This window comes from Neophocaena asiaeorientalis, unplaced genomic scaffold (assembly GCF_003031525.2).
Source record: "Neophocaena asiaeorientalis asiaeorientalis breed wild unplaced genomic scaffold, Neophocaena_asiaeorientalis_V1.1 scaffold340, whole genome shotgun sequence".
Classification (NCBI taxonomy): Eukaryota; Metazoa; Chordata; class Mammalia; order Artiodactyla; family Phocoenidae; genus Neophocaena; species Neophocaena asiaeorientalis.
In genome coordinates this window covers 2,223,966-2,243,675 of record NW_020172733.1, presented here as the reverse complement: position 1 = coordinate 2,243,675, position 19,710 = coordinate 2,223,966, and the positions used below count along the sequence as shown (strand labels likewise).

Below are 19,710 nucleotides of genomic sequence, written 5' to 3'. Positions count from 1 at the left end.
GCATCCCAGGGTTGGGGAGATGGGTGGGCAGCAGTTTTAGGGGTGGGAGAGGGATGTACAAATCAACATAGAAAATTGAAAAGATGCAAAGATTTGAGAAGCAACTGACTGAGGGCAGGCAAGAGGGAGAGTGCCTAATGAAGGAAGCACCTGTGATGGTCAGGTGTCTGGCTTACTGGGAGTACTGGTGGTACCATAAACGGACTTGGAATAGAGGAGGAAAGAGGCTATTGGTCTGGAGGTGGGTGGAGCACATGATTTAACAATTTGAGCTTTCTAAAGAGATTTCAATTTAGCCAATTGGTTTGTGTTCATATCAGATCTTATATGCTAAAAAGAACAAGTAACTTAAATGATAAACTTGATGAGGTTCCTTTAAATATTAAAACTAGAGAACTGAACCCTAAATTAGTTGACTCACTTTTTTTATCCAAATAAAAATAAAAACAGAATCAATAGATAGATAATTGATATAAAGTAGGAGTGCTTAACAAGGTCTGAGTCAGGGTTTATGGAAGGTCAAATGTGAACCAGTCATTGACCACTCAACAAATATTCACTGAGACTCCACTATGTAGCAGGCAAAGTACCTAATGGACCAGGCCTGTGTATCTAAGCACTTGGGATAGATCCATCACTAAACAAAACAGGTGAGATCCCTGCCCTTAGCCCCTGTATAATTCAATGCAAATACAATGCTGAAGAGGCAAGGGCTCCAAGCATAAAGCAGAAAGGAACTATTAAAAGTAACTTTCATCAAAAGACAGTTACTGAGATTGGTTCAAGATGGCGGAGTAGAAGGACGTGCGCTCACTCCCTTTTGTGAGAGCACCGGAATCACAACTGCTGAACAATCATCGACAGGAAGATACTGGAACTCACCAAAAAAGATACCCCACATCCAAATACAAAGGAGAAGCCACAATAAGACAGTAGGAGGGGTGCAATCACAATAAAATCAAATCACATAACCGTTGGGTGGGTGACTCACAAACTGGAGAGCAATTATACCACAGAAGTCTACCCACTAGAGTGAAGGTTCTGAGCACCATGTCAGGCTTCCCAACCTGGAGATCCAGCAACGGGAGGAGGAATTCCCAAAGAATCAGACTTAGAAGACTACTGGGATTTGATTGCAGGGCTTTGACAGGTCTGGGGGAAACAGATACTCCACTCGTGGAGGGCACACACAAAGTAGTGTGTGCATCAGGACCCAGGGGGAAGGAGCAGTGACCTCATAAGAGACTGAACCAGACCTACCTGCTAGTGTTGGAGGGTCTCCTGCAGACGTGAGGTGTGGCTGTGGCTCACCGCAGGAACAAGGACATTGGCAGCAGAAGTTCTGGGAAGTACCTCTTGGCATGAGTCTGCCATTAGCCCCACCAAAGAGCCCGGGCAGGCTACAGTGTTGGGTTGCCACAGGGAGGGAACTCAGCCCCACTCATCAGCAGACAAGTGGCTTAAACTTTTACTGAGCTCTGCCTACCAGAGCAACACCCAGCTCTACCCAACAGCAGTCTCTCCCATCAGGAAGCTTGCACAAGCCTCTTAGATAGGCTCATCCACCAGTGGGCAGAGAGCAGAATCAAGAAGGACTACAATCTTGCAGCCTGTGGAATGAAAACCACATTCATAGAAAGACAGACAAAATGAAAAGGCAGAGGACTATGTACCAGTTGAAGGAACAAGATAAAACCCCAGAAAAACAATGAAATGAAGTGGAGATAGGCAACCTTCCAGGAAAAGAATTCAGAATAATGATAGTGAAGATGATCCAGGACCTCAGAAAAAGAATGGAGGCAAAGATTGAGAAAATATAAGAAATGTTTAACAAAGACCTAGAAGAATTAAAGAACAAACACTTGGAAGAATTAAAGAACAAACAGAGATGAACAATACAATAACTGAAATGAAAAATACACTAGAAGGAATCAATAGCAGAATAACTGAGGCAGAAGAACGGATAAATGACCTGGAAGACAGAATGGTGGAATTCACTGCCATGGAACAGAATAAAGAAAAAAGAATAAAAAGAAATGAAGACAGCCTAAGAGACCACTGGGACAACATTAAACACAACATTCACATTATAGGGGTCCCAGAAGGAGAAGAGAGAGAGAAAGGATCTGAGAAAATATTTGAAGAGATGATAGTTGAAAACTTCCCTAACATGGGAAAGGAAATAGCCACCCAAGTCCAGGAAGTGCATAGAGTCCCAGGCAGGATAAACCCAAGGAGAAACACTCCGAGACACATAGTAATCAAATTGACAAAAATTAAAGATAAAGAAAAATTATTAAAAGCAACAAGGGAAAAACAACAAATAACACACAAGGGAACTCCCATAAGGTTAAAAACTGATTTTTCAGCAGAAACTCTACAAGCCAGAAGGGAGTGATGTGATATATTTAAAGTGATAAGAGGGAAGAAACTACAACCAAGATTACTCTACCTGACAAGAATCTCATTCAAATTTGACGGAGAAATCAAAAGCTTTACAGACAAGCAAAAGCTAAGAGAATTCAGCACCACCAAACCAGCTCTACAACAAATGCTAAAGGAACTTCTCTAAGTGGGAAACAGAAGAGAAGAAAAGGACCTACAAAAACAAACCAAAAACAATTAAGAAAATGGTAATAGGAACATATATACTGATACCTACCTTAAATGTGAATGGACTAAATGCTCCAACCAAAAGACACAGGCTCGCTGAATAGATACAAAAACAAGACCCATATATATGCTGCCTACAAGAGACCCACTTCAGACCTAGGGACACATACATACTAAAAGGGAGGGGATGGAAGAAGATATTTCATGCAAATGGAAATCAAAAGAAAGCTGGAGTAGCAATACTCATATCAAATAAAATAAACTTTATAATAAAGAATGTTACAAGAGGCAAGGAAGGATACTACATAATGAACAAGGGATCAATCCAAGAAGAAGATATAGCAATTATAAATATATATGCACCCAACATAGGAGCACCTCAATACATAAGGCAACTGCTAACAGCTATAAAAGAGGAAATCGACAGTAACGCAATAATAGTGGGGGACTTTAACAACTCACTTACACCAATGGACAGATCATCCAGACAGAAAATTAATAAGGAAACACAAGCTTTAAATGACACAATAGACCAGAGAGATTCAATTGATATTTATAGGACATTCCATCTGAAAACAGCAGATTACACTTTCTTCTCAAGTGCCCATAGAACATTCTCCAGGATACATCACATCTTGGGTCACAAATCAAGCCTCGGTAAACTTAAGAAAATTGAAATCATATCAAGCATCTTTTCCGACTACAGCGCTATGAGATTAGAAATCAATTACAGGGAAAAAAAACGTAAAAAACACAAACACATGGAGGCTAAACAATAAGTTACTACATAACCAAGAGATCACTGAAGAAATCAAAGAGGAAATCGAAAAATACCGATAGGCAAATTACAATGAAAACACAACAATACAAAACCTACAGGATACAACAAAAGCAGTTCTAAGAGGGAAGTTTATAGCAATACAATCCTACCTCAAGAAACAAGAAAAATCTCAAGTAAACAACCTAACTGGGACTTTCCTCGTGGCGCAGTGGTTAAGAATCTGCCTGCCAAAGTAGGGGACACGGGTTTGAGCCCTGGGCCAGGAAGATCCCACATGCCGCGGAGCAACTAAGACTGTGTGCACCACAACTACTGAGCCTGCGTGCTAGAGCCCGTGAGCCACAAATACTCAGCCCACACACCACAACTACTGAAGCCCGCGTGCCTAGAGCCCATGCACCACAGCAAAGAGTGTGAAGACCCAACACGGCCAAAAGTAAAAATAATAAATTAAAAAAAAACAAAAACAAAAACCTAACCTTACACCTAAAGCAATTAGAGAAAGAAGAACAAACAAAACCCAAAGTTAGTAGAAGGAAAGAAATCATAAAGATCAGAGCAGAAATAAATGAAATAGAAACAAAGAAAACAATAGCAAAGATTAATAAAACTGAAAGCTGGTTCTTTGAGAAGATAACAAAATTGATAAACCATTAGCCAGACTCATCAAAAAAAAGAGGGAGAGGACTCAAGTCAATAAAATTAGAAATGAAAACGGAGAAGTTACAACAGACACCGCAGAAATACAAAGCATCCTAAGAGACTACTACAGACAACTATATGCCCATAAAATGGACAACCTGGAAGAAATGGAAAAAATTTTAGAAAGTTACAACCTTCCAAGTCTGAATGAGGAAGAAATAGAAAATATGAACAGACCAATCACAAGTAATGAAATTGAAACTGTGATTAAAAATCTTCCAACAAACAAAAGTCCAGGACCAGATGGCTTCACAGGTGAATTCTGTCAAACAGAGAAGAGGTAACACCCATCCTTCTCAAACTCTTCCAAAAATTGCAGAGGAAGGAACACTCCCAAACTCATTCTGCAAGGCCACCATCACTGTGATACCAAAACCAGACAAAGATACTACAAAAAAAGAAAATTACAGACCAATATCACTGATGAATATAGATGCAAAAATCCACACAAAATACTAGCAAACAGAATCCAACAACACATTAAAGGGATCATACACCATGATCAAATGGGATTTGGTCCCAGGGATGCAAGGATTCTTCAATATACGCAAATCAATCAATGTGATACACCATATTAACAAATTGAAGGATAAAAACCACATGATAATCTCAATAGATTTCTCAACAGAAAAAGCTTTTGACAAAATTCAAAACCTATTTGTGATAAACACTCTCCAGAAAGTGGGCATAGAGGGAACCTACCTCAACATAATAAAGGCCATATATGACAAACCCTCAGCAAACATCATTCTCAATGGTGAAAAACTGAGAGGATTTCCTCTAAGATCAGAAAGAAGACAAGGATGTCCACTCTCACAACTATTATTCAACACAGTTTTGGAAGTCCTAGCCACGGCAATCAGAGAAGGAAAAGAAATAAAAGGAATAGAAATTGGAAAAGATGAAGTAAAACTGTCACTGTTTGCAGATGACATGACACTATACATAGAAAATCCTAAAGATGCCACCAGAAAACTACTAGAGCTAATCAATGAATTTGGTAAAGTTGCAGGATACAAAATTAATGCACAGAAAGCTCTTGCATTCCTATACACTAACAACGAAACATCAGAACGAGAAATTAAGGAACCAATCCCATTCACCATTGCAACAAAAAGAATAAAATACCTCGGAGTAAATCTACCTAAGGAGGTAAAAGACCTGTTACTCAGCAAACTATAAAACACTGATGAGGGCTTCCCTGGTGGCGCAGTGGTAAAGAGTCCACCTGCCGATGCAGGGGACATGGGTTCATGCCCAGGTCCAGGAGGATCCCACATGCTGCGGAGTGGCAGGGCCTGTGAGCCATGGCCACTGGGCCTGCGCGTCCGGAGCCTGTGCTCCGCAACGGGAGAGTCCACAACAGTGAGAGGCCCGCGTACCACACACACAAAAAAAAACCACTGATGAAAGAAATCAAAGATGACACAAACAGATGGAGAGATATACCATGTTCTTGGATTGGAAGAATAAATATTGTGAAAATGACTATTATACCCAAAGCAATCTACAGATTCAATGCAATCCCTATCAAATTACCAATGGCATTTTTTACAGAACTAGAACAAAAAATCTTAAAATTGTATGGGGACACAAAAGACCCCAAGCAACCAAAGCAATCTTGAGGGAAAAAAATGGAGCTGGAGGAATCAGACTCCCTAACTTCAGACTATACTGCAAAGCTACAGTAATCAAGACAATATGGTACTGGCACAGAAACAGAAATATAGATCAATGGAACAGGATAGAAAGCCCAGAGATAAACCCACTCACCTACGGTCAATTAATCTATGACAAAGGAGGCAAGGATATACAATGGAGAAAAGATAGTCTCTTCAATACGTGTTGCTGGGAAAAGTGTATAGCTACATGTAAAAGAATGTAATTAGAACACTCCCTAACACCATACACAAAAATAAACTCAAAATGGATTAAAGACCTATATGTAAGACCAGACACTATAAAACTCTTAGAGGAAAACATAAGAAGAATATTCTTAATCTTTTTTGACCCACCTCCTAGAGTAATGGGAATAAAAACGAAAATAAATAAATGGGACCTAATGAAACTTAAAAGCTTTTGCACAACAAAGGAAGCTATAAACAAGACAAAAAAGACAACCCTCAGAATGGGAGAAAATATTTGCAAACAAGTCAACGGACAGAGGATAAATCTACAAAATATATAAACAGCTCATGCAGCTCAATATTGAAAAAGCAAACAACCCAAGCAAAAAATGGGCAGAAGACCTAAATAGACCTTTCTCCAAAGAAGACATACAGTTAGCCAAAAGGCACATGAAAAGCTGCGAAACATCACTAATTATTAGAGAAATGCAAATCAAAATTGCTGCTGTATGACCTCACAGCAGTTAGAATTGGCATCATCAAAAAATCTACAAACAACAAATGCTAGAGAGGGTGTGGAGAAAAGGGAACCCTCTTGCACTGTTGGTGGGAATGTAAATTGATACAGACACTATGGAGAACAGTATGGAGTTTCCTTAGAAAACTAAAAATAGAACTACCATATGACCCAGCAGTCCCACTACTGGGCATATACCCAGAGAAAACCATAATTCAAAAAGACTCATACACCCCAGTATTCATTGCAGCACTATTTACAATAGCCAGGACATGGAAGCAACCTAAATGCCCATTGACAGACAAATGGATAAAGAAGAAGTGGTACACATATACAATGGAATATTACTCAGCCATAAAAAGGAATGAAATTGGGTCATTTGTAGAGACGTGGATGGATCTAGAGACTGTCATACAGAGTGAAGTAAGTCAGAAAGAGAAAAACAGATATCGCATATGAACGCATATATATGGAACCGAGAAAAATGGTACAGATGAACCTGTTTGCAGGACAGAAATAGAGACACAGATGTAGAGAACAATCGTATGGACACAAAGAAGGGAAAGCAGGGAGTGGGGGGAGGTGGTGGTGGTGGGATGAATGGGGAGATTGAGATTGACATGTATACACTGATGGGTATAAAATGGATGACTAATAAGAACCTGCTGTTTAAAAAAAAATAAATTTCAAAAAAAAAAAGACAGTTACTTATCTAGAACTATGTGAGTCAATCCAACAGAACAATTTGAATTCTAACTCCTGGCCCTGGCACAATCTAATTAAAGCTTGTAAACCAGTCCCCACTACAAAGTCACCTTGTTTAAGTTGCAGAAAGGGACTTGGGATCTTAGATAAGATAAAGAAATGTTATGGAAAGCTTGGCTGACCTTTTTCATTTGGCAAGAGGCTGCTTGAAATAATTCTTTGCTGACACCTCTGTACGAAAGCTTTTTTTTTTTTTTTTGTAAGCCACAGACTTAAAAAAAATTTTTTTTTAAGTTTTAGTTTTGGCTGCGTTGGGTCTTCGTTGCTGCACGCGGGCTTCATTGCGGTGGCTTCTCTCGTTGCAGAGCACGGGCTCTAGGCACGCAGGCTTCAGTAGTTGTGACTCGCGGGCTCACTAGTTGTGGCTTGCGGGCTCTAGAGTGTGGGCACAGTAGCTGTAGCACACGGGCATAGTTGCTCCAAGGCATGTGGGATCTTCCCAGACCAGGGATCAAACCTGTGTCCCCTGCATTGGCAGGCAGATTCTTAACCACTGCGCCACCAGGGAAGTCCCTGTAAGAACGCCTTGATTATTTATTGTACACGGTAACTGTTAAAAGCTGGCCTGCCTTGATTGGCCCAGATTTTTCATTGTGGAGAATCAACCATCTTAGGTAGGGGAGAGTTTAAACAGCATAAGAAAATACACAGGTGAGTAAAATAGCTTTGATCATGTAGTTCATGAAGAAAAGCAGCAAATATTCTATAACTTTAAAATTTAAGACAAAGCAATATTTATTATGTAGATGTTTTGTACAAAACACTAACTGCTAGGTGTAGACCCCACATAACACAGTAAGTTTCCACTTTCGATTCATCTCTGCAGCTGTGTTGGTTGGGTAGTTCTTCTGCGTAGATTATCTTTCAACCTGAAAGTCATGGGCCTGTTTCCTTCATAGTGATGGACCCTGAGCTCTTTAACACTGGAGGATGCCAATGCTATATTTTAAGGGTGGATTCCAACAGGAAGATAAAGTTTGAGCTTAGAAATGTAAATACTTCAGGTTACCTTGAGTTTGTCTCCCATGGGCAGTGAAATATATCCGCGGTTTTAAGCTGGAGCTTATATCAGGGCTAAAGCATTGCTTGTCTTTCCAGTAAACTAAGGGAACACTGACTCCTTCAGAATGTCAGCCCCCATCTGCCACCCCTCAGTCCTCACCATACACACTGGGCCACCACAGTCCAGTCTGTCTGCCCTCAGAAATCACACCCTCAGAAATCATGCCCTCAGACGCACTGTCTTGTGTTTTCTGCCCTTGACTCCTGGAGCGGCTTCTAGGCTCTTCCCATCTGGTTTCCCTGCACTGTTCTCTCTGCCCTCTTTCTAACGAGGGCAAAGATACAGTCATGTCACTCTTCTTTAAGCTTCTGTGGCTCCCTGTAGCCCTTGGAATAGCTGAGCAGTCCCAGCAGTCCTGGCACACGCAGCCATTTAGAGCCTGGTGCAGCTTTGACCGGCTCAACCTGGGCCCTGTTTCCTACACCCAACTCCACTCATTACCCTGATTAACTATTCAAATCCTTACAGGCCCAGCTCAGATGTCACCTCACCTTCCTGGATTCTCCCCTTCTAACCAGAATTGATCAACATTTCCTCTTGTTCCTGTATTAGAATTTTAACCACACCTCAACTGTATAATCACAACATATCATGGCTTATTATGTATTTTGGAAAATTAGACCAGTTGTTTATTTTCCCCGCTCATCTTGTGTATTTTTCTATGCCTCTATTTTATCAAGATATAAATAGAATATGAAATGTAAATACGAAGTCCTTAAGTTAAGGGGAGGGTCTAGGTCCAATAGTGCTGCCTTTCAACAAATATCTTTTGATTCAACCAAAGAATCTATCGGTGAATCAATGGATGGATTCATGAGGCATAAGCTGAGGCAGCTCCTGTTCCAATATGTCTGGCTCCATGGAAATGCGGGGCTGGTGACACGTCCTTCCCAAAGTACTATAAATAATGCAACAGAGATTTCACCCTTGAAGTTTGTGACTGAGCGGAAGATAGCACAGTGAGGAATTACGTATTCATACTTCTTCCTATATCAGCTAATAACTTAAGAAAGTCACTTTCTGCTTCTGAGCTTTTCTTCCTTATATTAATATTGTAGAATATTTTCTTTAATGTTTCTTAAACCATTTACAAAATTTTTATATGATCATTATAAAAAGAAAAAGTTTATAAATAACGTGAAGATACATATAAAAGTACACTTATTTTACAAATATACAGTTGATGCTTGAACAACACAGGTTTGAAACTGCACAGGTCCACTTACACTTGAATGTTTTTCAGTAGTAAATACCGCACTGCACAGTACTGCACTGCCTGTGGTTGGTTGAGTCTTTGGAGGCAGAGGAACTGAGGATAGGGAATTATACATGGATTAATCCCCACGTTGTTCAAGGGTCAACTGTAAACTCAAAAGCGATAGTTTCCCATCATCTGCCTTTCCCTAGAAATCATATTAATGGTTTGGTATTTATATTCCTCTAACTAGTTTTGCTATGCACACACTAGCCCATATATTATTAGTTACAACAATGTGATTATACTATATATTGGGATTTGCATCTTAATATTGTATTGGATCTCTTTTCATGTATAGATCTCTCAATATTTATCGGAAGATTTATTCTTTATTTCTTAATATTTTGGCAGTTTTTCAGCAATGAAATCTTAAGTATGTTTGTATTAAACTACAGGTCTACAGGAGTAGAGAAAGTTGAAGAACTGAAGGAAATGTGCTTGAATGCTGGTTTAATTATCTGTCCACGGAAAGAAACATTTCCTGGGGTGGGGAAGGGCTATTTCAGAGCAGTTGAAAGTGAGGAGTGGGATGGGCAAAGACGGTTGCCATTTTCTACTAGAAGTCATAACCCTGAGCGAGAGTCAAATCAAAGGACCTGACCCCATATTCTCCCACCCAGCCTGGGCTGTAGACTCAAGACACCTGCCTGGTATTAGTGTCACAACCAGCTATCAAATTTTAAGAGACTGGGCTTCCCTGGTGGCGCAGTGGTTGAGAGCCCGCCTGCCGATGCAGGGGTCGCGGGTTCGTGCCCCGATCCGGGAAGATCCCACATGCCGCGGAGCGGCTGGGTCCGTGAGCCATGGCCGCTGAGCCTGCGCGTCCGGAGCCTGTGCTCCGCAACGAGAGAGGCCACGACAGTGAGAGGCCCACGTACTGAAAAAAAAAAAAAAAATTTAAGAGACTCAAAAAGTATTAGAACTGGCGGAGCCTCTGGGAGCATCTAGTCTGAGATGAAGGAGCCTGAGGTCCTCGTTGGAAGAGTAGGTTTGGGGAGATAGTTGTGGGAGGGGTTTGGGAAGAAACCAACCCAGAGCTTCAACAGAGCAGTTTTACGTTTATCAGTTTTTATATCAAGATTCCTATTTTAGGGGCTTCCCTGGTGACACAGTGGTTGAGAATCCGCCTGCCAATGCAGGGGACACGAGTTCGAGCCCTGGTCCAGGAAGATCCTACATGCCACAGAGCAACTAAACCCGTGTGCCACAACTACTGAGCCTGTGAGTCACAACTACTGAAGCCCATGCGCCTAGAGCCCGTGCTCTGCAACAAGAGAAGCCACCGCAGTGAGAAGCCTGTGCACTGCAACGAAGAGTAGCCCCCGCTCGCCGCAGTTAGAGAAAGCCCACGCGCAGTAACGAAGACCCAACGCGGCCAAAAATGCATAAATGAATAAATAAATTTATTTCAAAAAAAAGTTTCCGGGATTCCCTGGTGGCGCAGTGATTGAGAGTCCGCCTGCCGATGCAGGGGACACGGGTTCGTGCCCCGGTCCGGGAAGATCCCACATGTCGCGGAGCGGCTGGGCCCGTGAGCCATGGCCGCTGAGCCTGCGCGTCCGGAGCCTGTGCTCCGCAACGGGTGAGACCACAACAGTGAGAGGCCCGTGTACCGCAAAAAAAAAAAAAGATTGCTATTTTAGTTGAAAAATTGGTAGCGTTCCCTTCTCCGAAGTTCTACCCACCGACCTAGCCCAAACACTAGCATTTTTAGAAATGAAAAAAACTAATACCTTAGATAAATGATTTATCCCAACGTCACAGAGCCTAGTAATTGACAGAGAATAGACTTTTAAGTCTCCCAACTCCAAACCCAGTGCATCTGGGTACTTTGCAAGGAGGATTTTCCTCACTCACAAAGGAGGTAGGAGTTGGGGGAGGGGACGGGTGGCTGGGAGGACTGGAGTAGTAAATCTGAAGAGGGATTGGGTGTAGAAAATGTTAAAGAACCATTGCTCTCTAATCACATTGCTTTAAAAGTAATCAAAGGGGGAAAGAAAGTAATTTGAGACCTAGAGAAACTGCAACCTATTATAAAACACCATCCAGCCTGTTAACTCTGAGAAGAGCTGATATCTTCCTTTTGGCCCCTCCCTGGGGCTGCTACGGACTTAGCTAATGCTAGAATTTGCATATGTTCAGTGACCCAGCAGGATATACTGCCCCATCGGAAATACGACACAAATGTTTAAAATTAACAAGAAAGTAAAACATTTTTCGTAAACTTTTAGTGGTAACAAATTTGGTGACAAACATGAAGAATTGTGATTAAGATTGTTTTTCTGGATCTCGGTTTCTTTTTCTGGACAAGATGTAGGGTCCTACAGGTTGTTGTCAACTCTAACATTGCCTGATTCTGTGATTTGTTTTTTGTTTTTGGCCGCACCGAACGGCATGTGGGATCTGAGTTCCCTGACCAGGGATGGAACCCACGCCCCCTGCATGGGAAGCACGGAGTCTTAACCGCTGGACCGCCAGGGGAGTCCTCTATGATTCATTTTTTAAGCTATTTTATTTTCATTAGAAATTGCATCCTACAGGTGTTGTGATTCTTTGTTACCTATCTCTGTATAGTCAGAACTACCCAACTGCTGTCCTAAAAACTAAAACTGTCACCCTACTTAACATTACTTATGCCGACTGCCCCTTCAATTTAGTGAGTGAAATATCATTTGATGAATTTTAGAGCCCTTGATTTCTCTTTTCTATTCAGAAACTTAGACATCCAGTCATTTAAATATACTCTTCCTAGATGACTGGCTTTTAGCTACAAATCCTTCCAAATGTCCAAGACCAAGAGCAACTCTTACTCTTAAAGCTAGAAAGCAGGTCTGTTTTACAAATGAAAAAACAGAAGGAGCAGAAAAGACCTCAAGGTCTCTATATACAAATCATAGGAGAACCAAGGAATAGAGCCCAGGTGTGCTTTATATTTTGTATGTTTCTCTCTTTCTTCCAGACCCAATAAAGCTGACTGGCATTTGACAACCAAAATGCTCCCTTCTTTGTTTCTCTGCCCTTGGCATTTTTCTGTCTTTCTATCTTAGTCTCCTCCATTAGGACACTGGAGTTCAGTCTGGCTTTTCGGTTAGAAACATTCCTTGTTCAGGTATGGTATGGCTGTGAGGGCCTGAGAGGAATGTCCAAAAATCATTCCTTCATTTAACTCGTGTTTACTGAACTTGTCTGCTAAGTGCTAGGCATGAATCTCAGTGCTGAGAATATAGTAACGAATCCCCAAAGTCCCTACCTTCTAGGGGAGAAGAAAGCAAACATGAACAAATAGACCTATAATGTCAAGCAAAGTGCTGTGAAGACAATAGCACAAATAAAAGGGGGGCGTGATATTTGGGATGGGTAGTTGGAAAAGGCCCCTCTGAGTGAGAGCAGAGCAGAGACCAGGATCGCAAGAGGGAACCGAGTCCTGTGAATTTCTGGGCTTCCTTTCTCAACCTCCTGGCAAGTGTGATCTGCAAGCAGTGAATATTCCTCCTGGCTGAAACAAAAGGATGCTAGCTGGGGGTCTTGCTCCGCATCCTGAATAAGTTCACCCTTGACAATAACAGTGCCTTTCAGACCAGAGGAAGGTCTGCTGCATTCAGATTGAAACTTTAGTAGGAAGCTCTTAACTGTCTCCAAACTGCTTCATCACTGAAAACACTTACAATAGGCAATAAAGCTGACAGTACTGGTTGAAAATGTAACGAACAGTATTTACAAGTAACTGCATGAGAGGAAGCATACTTACAATGGCTGACATTTAATACTCCTAAGTGTTGCTATGGCTTGTAGTTGGGAGGGTTCTGGGGCCTTGGCTAATGTGTAGTTCTCCATTAAAAGCTCTCAAAAAGGATCCATCCACCAGGCTTGAAGCATTGGTGGGCTGATACTCCCTTTATTATAATGACACGATAATTCAGGGTTGGATTTAAATCAGTAATGGACTGTACACTGTCAGTTGATGACTTCCCCGAGAAAGCCCAAAGGGAAGGAAATAGGAAAAAGGAAATCTGGCCTAGGTATTCATGGTTAATTTCACAGCCCCACAGAGGAAAGTGGTCACCTGTGAGGTCCACCACCACCCTCTCACAAATCCCCACAGGACCTGAAGGCTAGAGGAGTTCTATATGAGAACTGTTTGGGAACTGTATTCAAAACTGGAGTCTAGATTTGCCAACAGAGAGTCTATTTAAATTACAAATCCTGTTGTCTAAATCAGTGTTTCCAAGCTAGTCTACCAGCCGAGGCGCAACCTTTTTTTTTTTTCTTGTCTCTGCCGCTTTAAAAAAGTAAGTTAAAAAAAAAAAGCAGCTTCTCAGCTGCCTTGCCTTGCAGTGGAGATAACAGAAATTGGCCACAGCATTATTTACTTGACTGCTCTATTTATGGCAACTTATTTGTGTATTTTTAAGTCAGTTACAATGGGCTATTGTTCAGTTGTATACTGTAGAAACATATATGATGCAAATCACTCCCAAGGAATCCTGCTGGTTTAAGGATTTTTTAAAAATATATATAGCCTGAAAAAGAGGTAGGATACCCAAGGAACTGGTGACCATTTTAAGTTGTTTTCATTTACATGCATTTTATAAACTGATAGAGCTCTTAAATATTGCATGTTTATTTCTCTCCCTTCCTTTGGCATTTTTTCACCTTGTGATAAGGAGGCTATTGTAGAAATTAAAATTTGTAGTTCCGAAGACTCAGTCCTCTGCTGTGCGTTATTAATCTATCGTTTCTTTCTGGGCTTGCTTTGAGGTCTTGTTTTTGCTTCTCTTTGTTTTCTGTAGACAACTAATGTCAAGCTTCGCTTTCTCTTAGTGTACCTATAAGTAGCTCAGAAACAAGATTAGCCTTGAGTATGAGCATAGTTCTTGTGTTTGAATAATGATACTCACTTAACCTATTTATAAAAACTCTTATTCATGTACTTGAATGAGTGCATCCCGCGACCTGGTTCCTTTTCTTTTGCTGTTATTTACTGATAAAAATAAATCTCCTGCGCTAAGCAGTAGGAATCTCTCCGAAGTGCGAGGGAAGTCCTAAGAGGAGAATTCATATGTTAATGATCCCTTCCAAGTGAGAACTTGGTTAAACGTGCCATTTGCTGACATCATTGTTATGGGCAGAGTGGAGATGATTTCTTTAAGAGGTGGCCTTGCATATGCTCCCAGCGTTTTGTGGCCCGCGCGTGCACCTGCGGGAGGGGGAAGTTTACATAAGCGTCCTGGGGTATTTGCATGTCAGCTGCTCCACTCACTAGGGCTCCCGGGAACGGAGCAGGCTGACCGAGGTAGGTGCTCGAGCTACGAGGCTGGCCAAGTGGGGGGGTAACTTTTCGAGGAGTAGCGTGTGCGCGGGACCTCGTGGAGACCTGCCAGGGGCACGGTTTGCAGTGACAGTTCCTGGAAAGCGGGTGGCAGCGAGATCAGGCCGGGCAGGCGCCTCCTGCGGACTGGAGCCGGGTGCGGAGCAGGGCGTGGATCACAAGCCGGGCTGCCGGCCCGCAGCGCTGCGAGGAGGGTAGGACCGTCAGGAAGCGAAATGGTTACTTTTCTTTAATGCGGGCTCTGGTTACTTCTGAAGATTGCCGGCCCAGGGCCGGCTCCCGGGGCTAGAGGGGAGACGGGTTTTTTCTTTCCGCGGTGAAGGATCTTGTAGAGGCGCGGGGCTGGGGCGTGGGGGACGCTGTGGCCTGGGGTAGGCAACTCAAATACGGGGGAAGCAGAGTCGGCGACGCCGTCGGGGACAGAGGGTCTCTGGGGAACTGGGGGACCTCTTGCCGGTTCCCCCACGGCAGGTTAGCTGGCGGCCGCGGGTGAGGATCTCCGCGTTGCACCGAACGGGGGCTCGCGGAGGACCGGCCGGCGGTGAGCGCGTCACGGCGGGCGGTGGCGCCCCCTCGCCCGCCGGGTGGGGCCAGCATTGCGCCGCGACGGGGCCCCCGCACTTGCTGCCCCCGCCCCTCGGTCCCCGCCCTGCTGGGGTCTCCTCCGGAAATGGGTGGGCGCGGGTGACCCGCAGAGCACCCAGCCCTGTTTTCCTCCGGGAGCCACCCGCGCCTGGCCGCCAGCCTAGGCCGGTCGCAGAGCGGGGGACGGCGAGTGCGCGCGGAGGGCTCCGCGGAGGGGCTGCAGGCCGCGTTCGGTCGCGCGGCCGCAGGTGGGGAGCCGCCGTCTGGGTCCCGGGGCTCGATGGCAGCCGGGCGGCAGCGGCTGAACGCTGAGACTGCGGGGAGGGCTTCGCGTCCGAAGCTGGGGATAGACGCGGGGATCCGCGGGGCGAGTGCGGTCCCTGGGAGATGACGCTGCGACGAGGGCGGCGCGGGGCCCTCTCTGGAGGTGGCGAGGGTCGGGAGGCTGCCCTCGCGGGCCTCGCGCCGGTGCCGAGGAGGGCTTCTCTCCCCGCCGCTGGGTCTGGAGCTCGGCTTCTGGGTGCGGGGGGCCGCGGAGGCGGAGGAGCCGGGGGCCGAGTGGGACCCGCGGCCCGGGCGCCCCCTGGCGGCCCGAGCAGCCAGCGCGGTGCGGAGGGTGGGTTTGCGGGGCGCAGGGGCGTGGGCTCCCGCTCCGAGCGTCTTCCCGAGGCGGGCGCGGAGGGCCTGGCGGAGCCGGGAGGCCCATCACCCGCGGCCCATCTCGAATTAGCCCGCAGGGTTTTCCCGAAGGACGGTGGCATCCTTTCCTCCGACTCCCCTCCCGCGGCCTTTTTAAAAAGCCCGGGTTTTCACGTTAATCTGTGTCAGCTAAGTCAGGCTATGTGTGGAATTTGTTTTTACAACTCGAGTCTCGTGACTTCTCAAACACTTTCTTGAAGTGTTTTCTCTGGAAACTTGTTTCAAATGAGGGCTGTAAGTTTCACAAAGAAGAGTGTTGTTCGAGAGCCAACAGGTGACGGGGTGAAACCCGAGTCTGTGTGTACATTGGAGTCAAGTCTGGCTGCCGTTTCCTTGGGCCGCCGTTGAAAATGGAAATTCAAAAAATCAATAGGAGACTTGAACACGATTTTGAGAAAATATCTGCGTCTCTCCATTATGGAAAATAGTGAATTCATTAGAACAGTGCCTCGCGTGGCCCGTCTTACACCGTAGCCAGCGTTTCGGGTTTTATCTTTACAGACCGGTTTACAGCCAAATAACCTGACCCCCAAAGCGCCGCTCTAGCAAGAGACCATGCTTTGTCATAATGTTTCCTCCTTTTGTTTAAGCAGGCTGTCTTTCTGTCGTGGAATGTATTTGTGCATGAAATAAGAATGCTTTGAAACCCTGCAGAGTTCCTCTTGGAAAAATGGATAGCTTCTTGGCAATGGTATGGTGCCTGACGGGCCACTCAGCTGTCGGAAAATGTACAAGTTGGATGGAGGTTTACCTGGAAAATACTGAAAAGGTCAAAGGGCACATGGCCTAATGCCACTAATTGCTGGTATGAAGTCCTTTTAGTCAAGGAATGTTTCCATAAGCAATATCTTTGGATACCTTCATTCTGTTTTTATTTTACAGTTATCATAATTCATTTCAGTATAAGTCAAATTGGGTTGGCCTCTGTTGGCCATGACTTTTTTATTGTCTTTAGCAGACAGTAGGCTTGAGTACTGTTTGTGTGAAAACTTTAAAGAGATTACAGTTTAGTGTCATTTACTAGGGAATTCAGATCTTGATTGTAATAGTTTTAAGACCTATGGCTTTTGCAGGTCTCTGACTTCTTTAAAGTTTTAAGCTGAGGACATCATAAAACTAGGATATATATATACACACACACATACATGCATACATACATACATACATACATTGTGTGTGTGTGTTGAAAAGGATGGAAGTGTTAGGAGGTTCTGTACTACCAAATTAGTCTGTAGTTAAATTTAACTCACCTGCATATTTAGCCTGGCTGAATTAGAGTAGCTCTTGAATGGGTGTGTGTGATCTGCATCTTCTATGTACAAAGGCCTTGTTAACAAGCAGTTTAACAAAGAAGTTGTTAAGCAGCTTGTGGCCCACAGGATGGCACTTAGCAGCAGGGGACACTTAGGGAATGTTAGCCCAACTGACTTCACAAATCAGTATCTGTTCTGGTTTTTGGTGATCAAAGGACTTCTAACTTCCCTGGGCGTGTTCACACAAGAAATACTTTTTCCTAGGGATCCTATAATGCTATGGTAGTCTTCTCATAGGAACTACAGTGGAATTTCATTGGGAAAAGTATTTGTAATTAGGGGTATGACCTTAGACTTCATTATTCAATGGCAGGCGCTGAAAATTATTGTTTTCTATTTGCATGACTTTAATTTGATTTGGTAACTTGGTCCAAGAAAATGATGAATAATAGAAACCATACCAGAACTGATGTACAGTTATAACCTCAATCTGAATCTGATTGAACTCATTCTCCTCAATGCTCTCAAATCCTAACTCTCCTTCTGACTTGCCTATATAGTATTTCCATATTGGTGCATCATCTTTCAGCCACCTAGGACTCAGAACTCTGTTTGACCCAGTTTCCCCCTTTCTTGTCGGCTCCTTTTACTTTCTCTCCCCAAGCCACCATGTTTAGGCTCTCTTGATGACAGTGGGCTAATAGGCCCCTTCCAGGTTCCTTTTCTCTTTTAATTTTAAGACCAGGAGTGGCACCCTCCTACTCATGCTATTTGTCCTTTCTCATTAGGGTTAAGCCCAAAGTCTTCTGCTTGAGATGTGTAATTCTTGAAAATGTTACTCAGTGCATAGATGACCATGGTCATCTATTGTTGCTTCTTTGGAAGAACGTGTCTTCCAGCAAAATGTCAACTCTTTACTGCCTCTGGACCTTCACATACTGTGTTGACCTGTTAAGCTTTTTAAGGAAAATAGTAAAGGCTCATTTATGTATATGTCAAGATCAATCAAAATAATAATCCTTAACTATCCTGGATGCAGCATACAGCCCAGTAGAAAATAAATGATCTCCAAATGGCCAAAACAGCATAGCAAAATAATAAGGCAGTTTTTTAGTTTGAATAACACCTTCACATTACTGTATGTTATCTTCCTTAACCAGTGATTACTGTGCTTATGGGAGGAATGCTTAAGCCCTTGTCCACAGCATAATTATTCTGTATACTTTTGGACAACTTTGCAAACCGTATTTGCCTAATTTATAGAATACCGAAAGCAACAAATTAAAGGCACGTGTCTGAAGCCATGCAGTTCTGGACATCACCTCAGCGTTGTGAGATAGCCCTCAACTCCTCCCAACTGGATGGCTGACTTAGAACTCCATTTGCTGGAATCCTGAAGCCAGTGTTCTTTATATTATTCATTTTCTACTCAAAATGAAAACAAACGATCAGCCAAAGGCTAAATCACATATAACTTACACACATACCACCATTAAAGAAAGCAAGGAAATCCCAAATGGAATTTGGAAGCATTCCTATCACAGTGGGTACTTTTTTGTTTTTTAAGTTCTAGCTTTTAATGGAACAAATGTCAGTTTCCTTGATTTTTGATGTTTCCCAGAATGACTCAATAATGGTCTTTAAATATAAGGATGAATGAGTGAGTGAAGTAAATGAATCTGGAAAGTAAATCTCACAAGGAACCCCTCCTTAAATGAGTGAATTTGGGGAACAAGTGCCATCTCACAGCCAGTCATATACTGGGTGCTCCCAATTTTTGCTTTGCCAAAGACACCTGGAAAGACCCTGCCATGCTTCGCAGACATGGGGTGTGTGTGTATATGTCTGTGTCAGAGATTTTACGTAAGGACTGGTTAGAAGCTCACTCTGAGGGCCAGTAGTGGCCAATAGTTTATCAAAATTGTTTGCCCTTCAGGAGTCTAGAGTGTCCCAAACTCACAAAGAAGAGGAAACTCCCCTGTCAACGTTCGGTCTTTGTTAGTAAAGTGTTCTTATTCTGGTCAGCTTCAAGATGTGTGTAATCAGTGGAAGTAACAGTGGCGATTGACATGTCAAGTGGTAACTTTAATTCTTTATATTCATATAATTATTTTCTTCTTTAAAACTTTCACATCCTTAGGCCATCTTTGGAAGGAAAATAGTTGCTGTTTTAAAGAACCAGGTCCCACAATGTTTGGTGACTTGTCAAAGGTCTGAGGACTTCAGGGCTGAGCTTACCGAATGCCCGGGGCAACAGGTTGCCTTCCCTCAGCACTGCTTCTGTCCCTTGGGTCAGGT

General features: G+C 43.4%; 1 protein-coding gene across 2 annotated transcripts in view; it reads left to right on the top strand.

Annotated features, from left to right (window-relative positions):
* The window catches only part of PRICKLE1 (prickle planar cell polarity protein 1), a 104,879-nt gene that overhangs the window by 68,646 nt on the left and 16,523 nt on the right, over nucleotides 1-19,710 (top strand). The window lies entirely within an intron of this gene.